The sequence below is a fragment of the Tasmannia lanceolata genome, unplaced genomic scaffold (genome assembly GCF_043159265.1).
Source record: "Tasmannia lanceolata isolate RefF3 unplaced genomic scaffold, GAP_Taslan_0.1 ptg000007l, whole genome shotgun sequence".
NCBI lineage: Eukaryota > Viridiplantae > Streptophyta > Magnoliopsida > Canellales > Winteraceae > Tasmannia > Tasmannia lanceolata.
In genome coordinates, this window is record NW_027518684.1 from 12,399,030 (window position 1) to 12,411,146 (window position 12,117).

The 12,117-nt window shown below is 37.3% G+C and overlaps 2 pseudogenes; both read right to left on the reverse strand.

The window, feature by feature from the left end:
• Positions 1-6,639: 6,639 nt before the first annotated feature.
• LOC143880590 (citrate-binding protein-like) lies at positions 6,640-8,481 on the reverse strand (annotated as a pseudogene).
• A 1,553-nt stretch (positions 8,482-10,034) lies between these two features.
• LOC143880591 (citrate-binding protein pseudogene) lies at positions 10,035-12,117 on the reverse strand (annotated as a pseudogene).

Here is a 12,117-nt window from a genome sequence, read left to right on the forward strand (position 1 = left end):
TTCTTCTTCTTCTTCTTCTTCTTCTTCTTCTTCTAATTCCAAGTCTTGCAAGAGTGTGTAAGGAGTTGGAGCTTGGATGTGTAGAGTGTTAGGTTAATAGGGGTCATTTATAAATGGGTTGGAAGAGCAAGGAATAGGAGTGGTTGGAGTAATGGGACAATGGGACGGCAATATATATGAATTCCTCTTGTCAAAATAATCGATGTGAAAGGATCATAATGTTTTTTTTTTTTTTTTTGAATGGCAAGGAGATAATGACCATAATGTTTAGAACCCGGATAGAACTGAAGCAAGTCAATTTGTGTCAAAGTCACAAACATAATGGTAACAGCATCTTCGTGATGTTATAACTTTTTTATTTGTGTACTCTTCGTGATTTTTATTCTTAAATATGAGGTTTGCTCCCCCATCCAAGGCATCGTGTTAGATTTTCTCAATTCTTTAGTTTACATGTTATCAGAGGATCCTAAGGCATATGTGTCCTATCAAACCATGCCCTCCAAGCTTCGGTTTAGTAAAAGCCAATTGATTCCTAGTTGGCTCTGTTGGGAAGTTGCCTAGTTTCCCCCATACACCTGTTTCCCATTGTAAGTAGGTTACTAGTTACAGTTGGCGCTCTTATTTTTTATATTCCCGGTGGCATCTTTTTAAATAAAATGTTAGAGCACATTAAGTATTAGAAAGTAAGTTTATCACCTAATTTTTCGTGCAATCTTACCACCCCTTAAATTTCAATTCTTTTTTAGCATCTAATACTTAGAGAGAGGTAGGAAGAGAGAGATGAGCGGTCTTACACTTCTCATTTGAGAGAGAAAAGTTAAAGGTCTTACACTCTTATGATTAGGAACATACTATATATACACACACCCTTCAATAGTCCAATCTTGTTGCAATGCTAGTCGTAAGAAATGTGATGAGGATCTATGAATTTTGATACTTGTTTTCTTTTCTATTTCCTTTCTCTCTTCCTTCTCCCATGTTGTACGGTTGTACCCAAGGTTTCAAATTTCGGTTTCGGAATGCGTTTCGGTCCTCACTGAAACCGAAATTTCAGCTGAAATTTATGGAAAATATTAAATAAAGAATAAAATCCAGATTTTTTGGTCATTCTCCTTAATTTCGGGGAAAACGAAATTTCGATCAAAATTACGAAATTTCAGTCGAAATTTTGTAATATTTCGGGTTTACCCAATTTCGGTTTCGGTCTCACCAAAACCCGAAATTTCGGATATCGGTAGAAATTTAAAACCTTAGTTGTACCCAAGGTTTCAAATTTCAGTTTCGTAATGCGTTTTGGTCCTCACCGAGAAATTTCGAACGAAATCTAACGAAACCAGATAAAATAATATTTTACCCCGTACAAAATTTCGGGAAAATATTAAATAAAGAATAAAATCCAGAGTTTTTGGTGATTCACCTTAAATTTAGGAACGGAATTTCTGGGAAAACGAAATTTCCATCGAAATTTTGTAACCTTTCAGGTTTATCCAATTTCCCTTTTTGTCTTAACCGAAACCTTAAATTTCAGTCCGAAATTTAAAACCTTGGTTGTAACTACATATAGTATTGTAAAGTACATATACTTCCAACAACATTTTTTAGGAAGGTACTCTCTTATATCTTATATCATTAGAGTTTTCTATTTTTTCCCTATTAAGTATTAGAAATAAGAGATTACCAATGTAGAAACAATGTCACTTCCAGGTCTAGCAATAGGATATAAGAGATTTGTTGGAATTTAATGGTCTGATCTGTGACCTAATCGAACCCGAGAATTGTTACTTGAAAGGAGAACTTTTGTTTGTTGGAAACCAGAAATGTAAATAAACCAGTACTTATCTTTTTTGTAGAAAAACGTTTCTGGAAAACCCGATTAAGAAGAAGAAGGCTGAGTCGTGCCACTGGTCACTCTCCTTAAGAATCGTATCCGCCCCCTACCGGTGCAACCGGGATCCGCGAACCGATGCTCCAAGATAAAACAACCAAAGTTGGCTCCAGTCCACGTGCACTCGCTGACTGGTCCACCCAGAACCACCTTGGAATAGTGCTCAAACACAGAAAGATCGGAGGAAGAAGATGATAAAAAACAGTACAGAAGTTGCCTTTAAAAATCAGAATTCTTGTACATAAATCTGTTTTCCAAACGGTGTTGATCTCTCCTTTTTATAGATGATGAGGAAGTGACCGTTGGGAGTGATTAATCACCACCATTAGTGTCTTAAATGTTTCTCTCCCAACAGTCACAAATATGACTGTTGGATATGAAACGGTTTGCACACTTATTAGGGGTGTCAATACCAAAACATGGGGAGATTAAAAAATTAAAAAACAGATTTAAATTTAATGAGAAAAATTAAATATGATTTGGGCACTAAAAAGATACTATAATTGTACCCAAACCCGGACCTCGGACCACGGGCCACGACCCGGCCCGGCGAGGCGAGGCGCGCGTGCACGTTTGTGTGTGTTTTTTACACATGGGCTTGTGCTCTTCTAAAAGCCCAAGACCCAACAAATTCTAAAGCCCCTTGAAGGCTCAAGCCTTTCTCCAACTCTCCATCTTATATGGATGAGAAAAATTCTCTCAAGCTCCTATGTGGGACTATTTATTTTGCCTTGGTTTAGAGAGCACAACATTCACACACACACACATCAAGGTCTTGGGTTCAAATCCCCATTCTTACAATTGATTCTAGTTTTCAAAGAAAGAGGGGGATAACTTTAATTTGAATCTTCCCTCCAAATTTTAAACACCAAACAAAAGCATCTTTGACTTTTCTATTTAAAATTTTAGAAATTGTCTAACAATCCCCCACAAGATTCAAAATACAGTTGCAATTTGAAAACAGAAGTATTTGAGCACATTAGAAAAATAGAGTGGATTCATACCGATGTCTTTTGGACTTCAACCGATATTTAGGATAAACAGATTAAGTTACCGAGTACGGGTAGAGTTATACTCATTCAACCTTTCCTCGTAGGTGTAACCGACTAACCTGTCACCCACACCCTACTATCGATTCCTTGGTGATTCAATCACAGTTTTGGAACATTTTGGCCTTGTTCCCCTCTTGGTTCTCATGAATGTTCTAGATAATTACTCGTTAAATTCTCATAGGAAGCGGCATAACCTCCTCATTCACTTAGGCCAGTCATCAAGTATGCACTGCAAGTAACATACCACCCAATACAGGTTATGAACTGATTAAGAGCCTATAACTCATCCTTTCTCATTTGCAGTGAAAACTATCTTCCAACATTTTGCATTAGGAGTAGGGGGTGATAGTGTTAACAAACCATCCGGTGACTTGTTATTACCTATTGAACTAAATTCCAGGGATCTCCTTTCACATTGGTTGGGTGTCCATCGCTAATGGTTCATGCCACGAGCTTTAACCCCATTCCTTGCGATGCCTCATAAACCACTTTGTTTATCTGTGGCTTTGTCAGAGGTATCTGTGGCTTTGTCAGAGGATCTGCCAGATTCCTCTCCGACCTTACATAGTCGAGTGCTATTGTTCCCTCACTCAAGTATTGCTTCACCAAATTATGCCTTAGGCGAATATGCCTTCTTTTGCCATTATAGGTCTTACTTTTGGCCTTGGCTAAAGCAGCTTGACAATCACAGTGTAAAGACACTGAGGGAACCGGCCTTGGCCATAAAGGCACATCTACCATAAAATTCCTGAGCCATTTGGCTTCAGCTCCTGTTAGGGCTAAGGCTATAAATTCCGCTTCCATAGTGGAACTTGTACTACATGTTTGTTTAACCGATTTCCACGAAATCGCACCCCCACCAAGGGTGAATACATATCCACTGGTAGACACTGAATCTCCTGAATCAGAGATCCAATTCGCATCACTATAGCCTTCTAAGACAGCAGGAAACCCCCTAAAATGCAGTCCAAAGTTCATTGTACCTTTTAAGTACCTCAACAACCTAGTCAAAGCCTGCCAGTGTTCATGTCCGGGTCTATGTGTGTGTTGACTAAGTTTTCCAACTGCTAGTGCAATGTCAGGTCGAGTACAGTTCATTAAATATGACACTGAACCTATAATACTTGAGTATTCCTTTTGGGATACCATCTCACCTTTGTTTTTCTTTAGGTGAACCTGACAATCTAAAGGTGTCTTTGCAGGCACCCAAACCCGGACCCGGACCGCGGACCATGGGCCACGGCCACTGCCCGGCGAGGCGCGCGCGCGTGTGTTTTTTACACATGGGCTTGTGCTCTTCTAAAAGCCCAAGACCCAACAAATTCTAAAGTCCCTTGAAGGTTCAAGCCTTTCTCCAACTCTCCATCTTATATGGATGAGAAAAACTCTCTCAAGCTCCTATGTGGGACTATTTATTTTGCCTTGGTTTAGAGAGCACAACATTCACACACACACATCAAGGTCTTGGGTTCAAATCCCCATTCATGCAATTGATTCTAGTTTTTAAAGAAAGAGGGGGATAACTTTAATTTGAATCTTCCCTCCAAATTTTAAACACCAAACAAAAGCATCTTTGACTTTTCTATTTAAAATTTTAGAAATTGTCCAACAAGATTATAAATTTATGGTGCATTCATTATGAGAGCCCCAACAGTATGTGTGTTTTGCGTGGAGGCCGAAATAGAAGTTTTGGAAATCGTATTGAAAGAAGACTAACACATGACCAAAACACAAGGGATGAAAACTTGGAAGGTTTCTTTTCAAGGTGATTATCTTTGATTCTTCAAACTAGGAAGGGAAAGAGAAGAACAACGTTGATGTAAGCTTTTGTGCTGACCATGTAAACTGAGTGTGTTCTTTGTGTCTGTCAATTTTCAACAAAGTGGTATCAGAGTTGTTAAGGGGAGAACTCGCCCTTAAAAGCTAAGGGAGAGGGTGCCCAAGTCCTTATAAGCCCATCCACACCCATTCACTTTTCTAATGTGGGAACTTTGCTTTTGTGTGGAGCCCTCGGCCCAACAATCTTCCCCTCCACGCAGTAGCAATGAGGGAATTACAAGATCTTTCCCGAGGGATTTTTCTCTTTCCTCAAGGGGCTTACTGAGATTAGCTTCCCTGTCAAGGGGAGGGTTTCCAAGTCCTTATAAGCTCATCCACATCCATTTGGGATCTTTTCTTTTGTGTGAAACCAACACGCTCATTTCCTCTCTCTCTCTCTCTCTCACACACACACACATACAAACACAAATTTTTGGGTTGTCATCTTCCAAGGCCATATGGGAAACCTTGGAGAAGATGTTAGCATCTCCATCTCGCGCTCTAGTCATGCAGACTCTGTTGAACTATAGACCATATACAAGGACAATCTATCCATAACTATCTTTACATGGCTAAGTCCAAGTAATAATGGTTTGGATTAATGCTAAGTTCAAGTAATGGGTTAGCCTTGGTCAAGAGTATTAAACCTTCTACTAACTAGCATGATGACTACTCACACCAATAACTTGTCCTTGTGAAGATCTTCACGGCCTCCTTTTCAGCCATGAATTAAGGTTGGAGATGAAAGCTCGATCGCTCTTCCACGTTACTACACCGGGAATAAATCTGGGTAGTGGCCGTGGCCGTGGTGTTGAATATTTTCAAAATATTTTTATTTTAAAACTGTGAAATATAGTTTTTGTTTTTCATGTGAAAGGGTGCTTCATGTCTTTTTATTTTCTATAAAAGAAGATCAAGGGTCTATCTAAAACAATCTTCAAAATTGTCTAGGATTTTGAATTTGTGCCTATTTCCTTGTCTTTCATGTGGAATTTATTTCCATGCACGTAGCAACCTGGATATTGTGGGACCGAAGTCATTTTTCAATATGATGCAAATGAGGTGTGTTTCAGCATTGGAATCAATGTATTCAAATAATCAATATGGATTACTGAACCAAGGGGTCCTGCCTAATCCCAGCTTGCCTAAAAAAAAAAAATCATTTCCAAAAAATCAGTTCTCATTAGGGGATACTATCCATTTAATGACGACGGATTACAAAGGGATGATGGAATAAAAAAGGATTTGTTATTTGTTGGGCCCATAACAAATAATTAAAACAATCCCGTCGATGTTACTTTCGCGTGGGTCGCCCTTGAATGTGGGCCCACTATAAACAGAGGGCCAAACTGTTGAACATATGTCACGCGGATGGGGCCCACACATTCTCGTGTAGTTGATTGGTCATTTTAAAATGACATGGCCAGACATTAAGCCAACGTATATACAGTTTCAAACCTTGTTTGCTTCCTAAAAGTTTTGGATGTTTGAGTAAGTAAAGGTCATAATTGTCGCTAAGTTGGGGTCACAGGCAAGATTGATTTTGGCTTAATTATAACTGCTCCCCTTGGCATTTCCTTCATGTCCATTTGCTTACTTCTCTCTATCAAAATAAAACGACAATCCCCCAATTATTTATATTCTATAGAATGGAAAGTTAAGAGTATGGTTTTAAAATTTAAGATTTTATAATCACCAAAAAAGTGCTTAAGTGTAGGGAAAGAGATTGGAATTTAGTGATTAAATTAAAATTAGAATTGCTCATGCATATAGACTAGCTCATTAAAATTATTACACTCACAGGACAAAACCTTACACAGTTGTAACCACGCCACAATACTTAAATTAAAAAAGTCACATTCATGGGTGCATCCCATTTATAAATTAATCACATTTTTTAAGTACCTTGATTCCCTTCCAACGAGACTCCATGTAGTAGGAATCGTCACCTTGTGCATAAACACCACACTTGAAGTAGTGAAATGTCCCCCCACTATCATTGAACTCTAGTTTTAATATTCCCTTGATAAAAATTGAAACTTTTCCCGCCCCAACATCATGGATAACATTTAAGCGGAACCATTCATCATAGATATAAGGAACCAGATCGAATCTCCCTCCTGTAGTACATGAGTTTACCATCATATACTCGTATCATCAGTGTTGTGTTGGCATTCTTTGCACGAAAGAGTTGCATGATACACACGCCTGATGTCCCATTCGGAACATAACCATATCCTTCGAATTGCCATACGCCCGAAGAATAGTCATAGCCCTGGGAGACCAATTAGTAGAATGAATGATGGAGGGATTCAAATAAATTAGAAGTTGTAGCCCAGATTCGCAGATAATTTGGGAAGTTAAAAGATTTTTGAAAATGATTAGAAAGTGGTCTTGAAATTTTTGAAAAAATATGGATGTGTTTTTTATTTGACAACATGTGCATTCGCGTGTGTGTGTTCGCGCGCGCGTGCGTGTGTGTGTACTTATTTATCTAAGTGTGTGTTTGCTGGATTAGGATGTAAGTTCCCTTTTCACTTGAGTGTTTATTCAATAAATTTGAATTTCTCATGAGAATTGCAAATAATGTATAAGAAATCGGCAACTTATATAGTTTTCGAACTCCGGGTTTGAAATTAATCTCGTGAGATTTACAAATAATATATTAGAAATCGGCAACTTATATAGTTTTTTAATTCCTGGTTTTAAATTAAGAAAATTCACATTTTATCCAAAAAATAGGACAAATCCTAATTATTCAGGGTCATTTGGAATTCACAATTGATTTGTTATAATTATTTTTTTGTCCTTTTATGTACCGTAATTAAAATGGTAGTAAACATTATGTTTTTTTTTTTAAAAAATAAAATAAAATCGGCTGGTATCCATGTTCTTCCTATATTAGCCAACCAACATTTTTGTGAATATCTATGAAAATATCTAATATGTAGCAGTAAACATGCAATGATATCGCCTCTTTAATTTTTCCATTTTGAATAATTTTGTTAATGGATCCATATATGCACACAGTTATTTCTCTAATTAAGAGACAACAAATTAAAGCACATAGGAGAATAGTTAAGTGTATGTGTTGGGTAGATTAGGATGTGAGCTCCCTTTTCACTTGAATGTTTATTCCATAATTTTGAATTTCTCATGAACTCTACAAGTAATATATGAGAAATCAACAACTTATGTGGAAAATTCCTGTTTTTTTAACTAAGAAAAATCACATTTCATAAAAAAAAGAAAAAAAAGAGAGAAATATTAATTATTCAGGATCATTTAAAGTTCAAAAGGGGCATTAGAAATCCAGAATTTTGTAATTATTCAGAAAATGTTGTAACTATGTTGATAGCTACAAAGTTTAATAACAACAAGCAAGTTTTTAAGGATACTTTACCATAAGTCAGTTGCAATTAATGAAAAAACTTAGGAGAGTCTAAGAATATGTACACGTATACGAATTTCGCTGCGAGGCTTGGTGCTGCTGTTACGAGAGAGCGGCTTGTCCGTAGAGAAGACCCAAAACCAGTGGATTCCATCAATGAATCTATACCGTTGGTTTTCGGGCAAGTTCCAAGGTTTATGGATGTGAAAGTTAGAACTGTTGAGCGGAAGGGAGACAAAACCATCCGTTGGATCGGACGGGGCCCAACCAATGGCTTTGTGGTAGATGCAAAGGAAAATAGTGAAGATTGAAAGAGCTAAGAAAGAAGAACCCATCTCCTTGTTCTTCAAGAAGAAAGGAGAAGATAGATGAAAATGTATACGGTATAAGGGGAGGAAAAGTGAAGGATAAAAGTGGAAGAGAGGGGTTCAAATTAGTGAATTCTCCTTGTCAAGAAGTTCATGTTCCTCATTTCTTAACTGACAAGTGAGAATGGTCAGATTTTATTATGGTAACCTAGTCAATTATTGGTGCAATTTGGTCCACCAAGGCAAAGAACTATAATTTTTTGTTCCACTCTTTAAGATTAAGACTTTCAGGTGTTTCACCTATGTCAGTTTGTCTTTCAAAAAAAAAAAACTATGTCAGTTTGTCTTATATGTGAAAAAAAATGTAATAAAAAACAAGAAACGGTGGCAGTGGAAGTGTCTAAATTTTTGGGTAAGCTTTCGGAACAATTGGTTGTTTCAGAAACCCTAAAAGCTAATAGCTATGGAGAACTGGAGGATCTTTTATATATAGCTGACAGAGAGAAAAGAATGTGGATGTGAGCTTGATGGAGATTAATTATATAAGTTTGTAATGGCTGACAAAGAGAAAAGAATGAAACGAATTTCACCTCCTTTTTTGCAAAACAACACCATTTACTTCATTAACAAGTTAAACAACAAGAAGCCAAGTATATACAACATAGTACAAAGTTTCATACGCATGTTTTGATTTGTTTTCCCCTTCATCTCAATCACAGTTTTTAAGGACTTTGATTCCCTTCCAACGAGATTCCATGTAGTGGGAAGGTGTCCTTCGTGAATAAACACCACATTTGAAGTAATGAAAGGTCCCTCCATGATCATTTGCCTCTAATTTTTGAACCCCATTAATGAAAACCTTAACTTTTTCGGCACCAACATCATGGATAACGTTTAAGTGAAACCATTGATCGTAGATATGAGGAACCAAGACCGAACTCAGGTAATACGAAAGTGTACCATTATATACCGCCATGGCAAGTGTTGTGGCTTGGCTGTTGTAATCACACTATTTGTTGTAAACCATTAATAGAATTGGAATGTATAGAAGAATTGTTAGTGAGATAATCAAATAATGAAGTGAGGTACGGTTTACCGAATCTCCTTAAAGCGATTTGTTCTTGCCTATGGTGCAAAGATAATGAACAATGCTTCCCAAGATACAACACTTCCAACCAGGCTTGATTAGCACTATCAAACTTGGGCGCGAACGATATTTACTTGGATCAACACACTCAGAGAAAACACTTGGAAAATTTGATTTGATATCAAAAGGATGATCAAAAGATAGTTTTCTTTCAGAGAACAACTCTTTCTGCAGAAGAAAAATTGTGTCTTGGATGAGAAATTCGTTTGCTATTTATAGAAAATGAATGGACATGTCTTTTCACCAAAAAATTAAATGGAGAATTTGTAACGTTCAGGAAATAAATAGAGAATTTATAACTGTCATGAAATGAATGGAGAATTTGTAACTTTCAGGAAATAATGGACATGAACCATTAAACCATTTTAAGTTACAACAATTCATTTTAAATTACAACGGAAATAATGGACATGAGCCATTAAACCATTTTAGGTTACAACATTGGCCACTTGCACTGGCCAAAGAGTTGCATTATACACACGCCAGACGTCCCTTTGGGCACGTACCCGTGCCCTTCGAATTGCCACACTCCCGAAGAATAATCATAGCCCTATACCAAACAAATTATCAAAGAATATGAAAGTAAAAATGATTAAATAACACCAACACTTGCAGCTTAAGTGTCTGTTTGTTTTAGATTATGACAACCGATTGTGGAGTCCCCAACTGATTATTTGACTCAAATTTAGTACAATATCGGTCCAATAATCAGTTGGGAGTCCACAAGCGGTTGTCATACTCTAAAACAAACAGTAAGCTTTTGGAGTAATTGGTCGTTTCACATGGTATCAGAGCACTGCCTCACGGCATGTCTGGGTTCAAAACCCACCAACTCGTTGATAGTAAAAGATTCACATGTACGGCAAACCCAAAAAACGAGGAGCCACACATGAGAGGAAGTATTGAAGTATAAATGATTAAATAATACCAGTCTATATATCAGCTTAAGCTTTTGTAGTAATTGGTTGTTTCACAAAGATAAACAATGGGAGAAAAAATCGCTAGTTCAATCTTATATTTTAGGTGCTAATAATACAAAAACAAAATAATTGGGTTGATGGCATTCGGAAAAACTACCAAAGACATCCATTTCTCCCTATTCCACATTTAAAGCGGTAAAAAATATGGTTTTTTTAAGGGATGTGGAGTAGCTTATGGAGATTCTCATTCTCCCATTTCCGCAGTTTCGTCCGCTCTAAAAGAGAGAAAATGATAAGCGTTGTGAAATGGGCCATTAATCATTCCTTGTTAAGATTTTATATCCTTTTGAATATGGTGATCATGAAAATTATTATAATTAAGCTCTCCTTGGATCATTTTGGCGACCTTGTCTAAGGCTTGTTTATAGTAACATCCACAAGTTATATTTATAGACTGTAGTTAGTGCGATATCATTTCCAAAAAATCATTTGTCATTAGAGGATTCTAACCATTTTGTGACAACGGATTACAAACGGATAATGGCATAAAAAAAAATTTGTTATTTGTTGGGCGGGAGATGATATTTTCACTCCCCTGCATTACGCATGCGCTCCCTTTATAATGTGATTTGACGTAAAAAAGTGTCAATCATCGCCCTTGTTGGCCCGATATCAAATAATTACAACAATCTCGTCGATGTTACTTTTGCGTGGGTCGCCCTAGAATGTGGGCCAAACTGTTGACCAGATGTCACACGGATGGGCCCCACGCATTCGCGTGTAGTTGATTGGTCATTTTAAAATGACATGGCCAGACATTATCCCAACGTATATACAGTTTCAAGCCTTGTTTGCTTCCTAAAAAATTTTGGATGTTTTGAGTAAATAAAGGTCGTAATTGTCTCTACGTTGGGGTACCGGGCAAGATTGATTTTGGCTTATAACTGCTCCCCTTGGCATTTTCCTTCGTTAGCATTTGTTTACTTACTTCTCTCTATCCAAACAAAACCACAATCCCACAATTATCTATATTCTATAGAATGGAAAGTTAAGAGTATGGTTTTAAAATTTAAGATTTTATAATCAATAAAAAAGTGCATAAGACAAGCTAATAGGGAAAGATTTTACAAAACCATACGCATTTGTAACCACCCCACAATACTTAAAAAAGTCACACTCATGGGTGCATCCCATTTATAAATCACATTTTTTAAGTACCTTGATTCCCTTCCAACGAGACTCCATGTAGTAGGAATCGTTATCTTGTGCATAAACACCACACTTGAAGTAGTGAAATGCCCCCCCACGATCATTCACCTCTAGTTTTAAGACTCCATTGATAAAAACCGAAACATTTCCGGCCCCAACATCATGGATAACATTTAAGCGGAACCATTCATCATAGATATAAGGAACCAGGACCTCCCTCCTGTAGTACATGAGTTTACCATCATATACTCGCATCATCAGTGTTGTGTTGGCATTCTTTGCACCAAAGAGTTGCATGATACACACGCCTGAAGTCCCATTCGGAACATAACCATATCCTTGGAATTGCCATACGCCTGAAGAATAGTCATAGCCCTGGGAGACCAT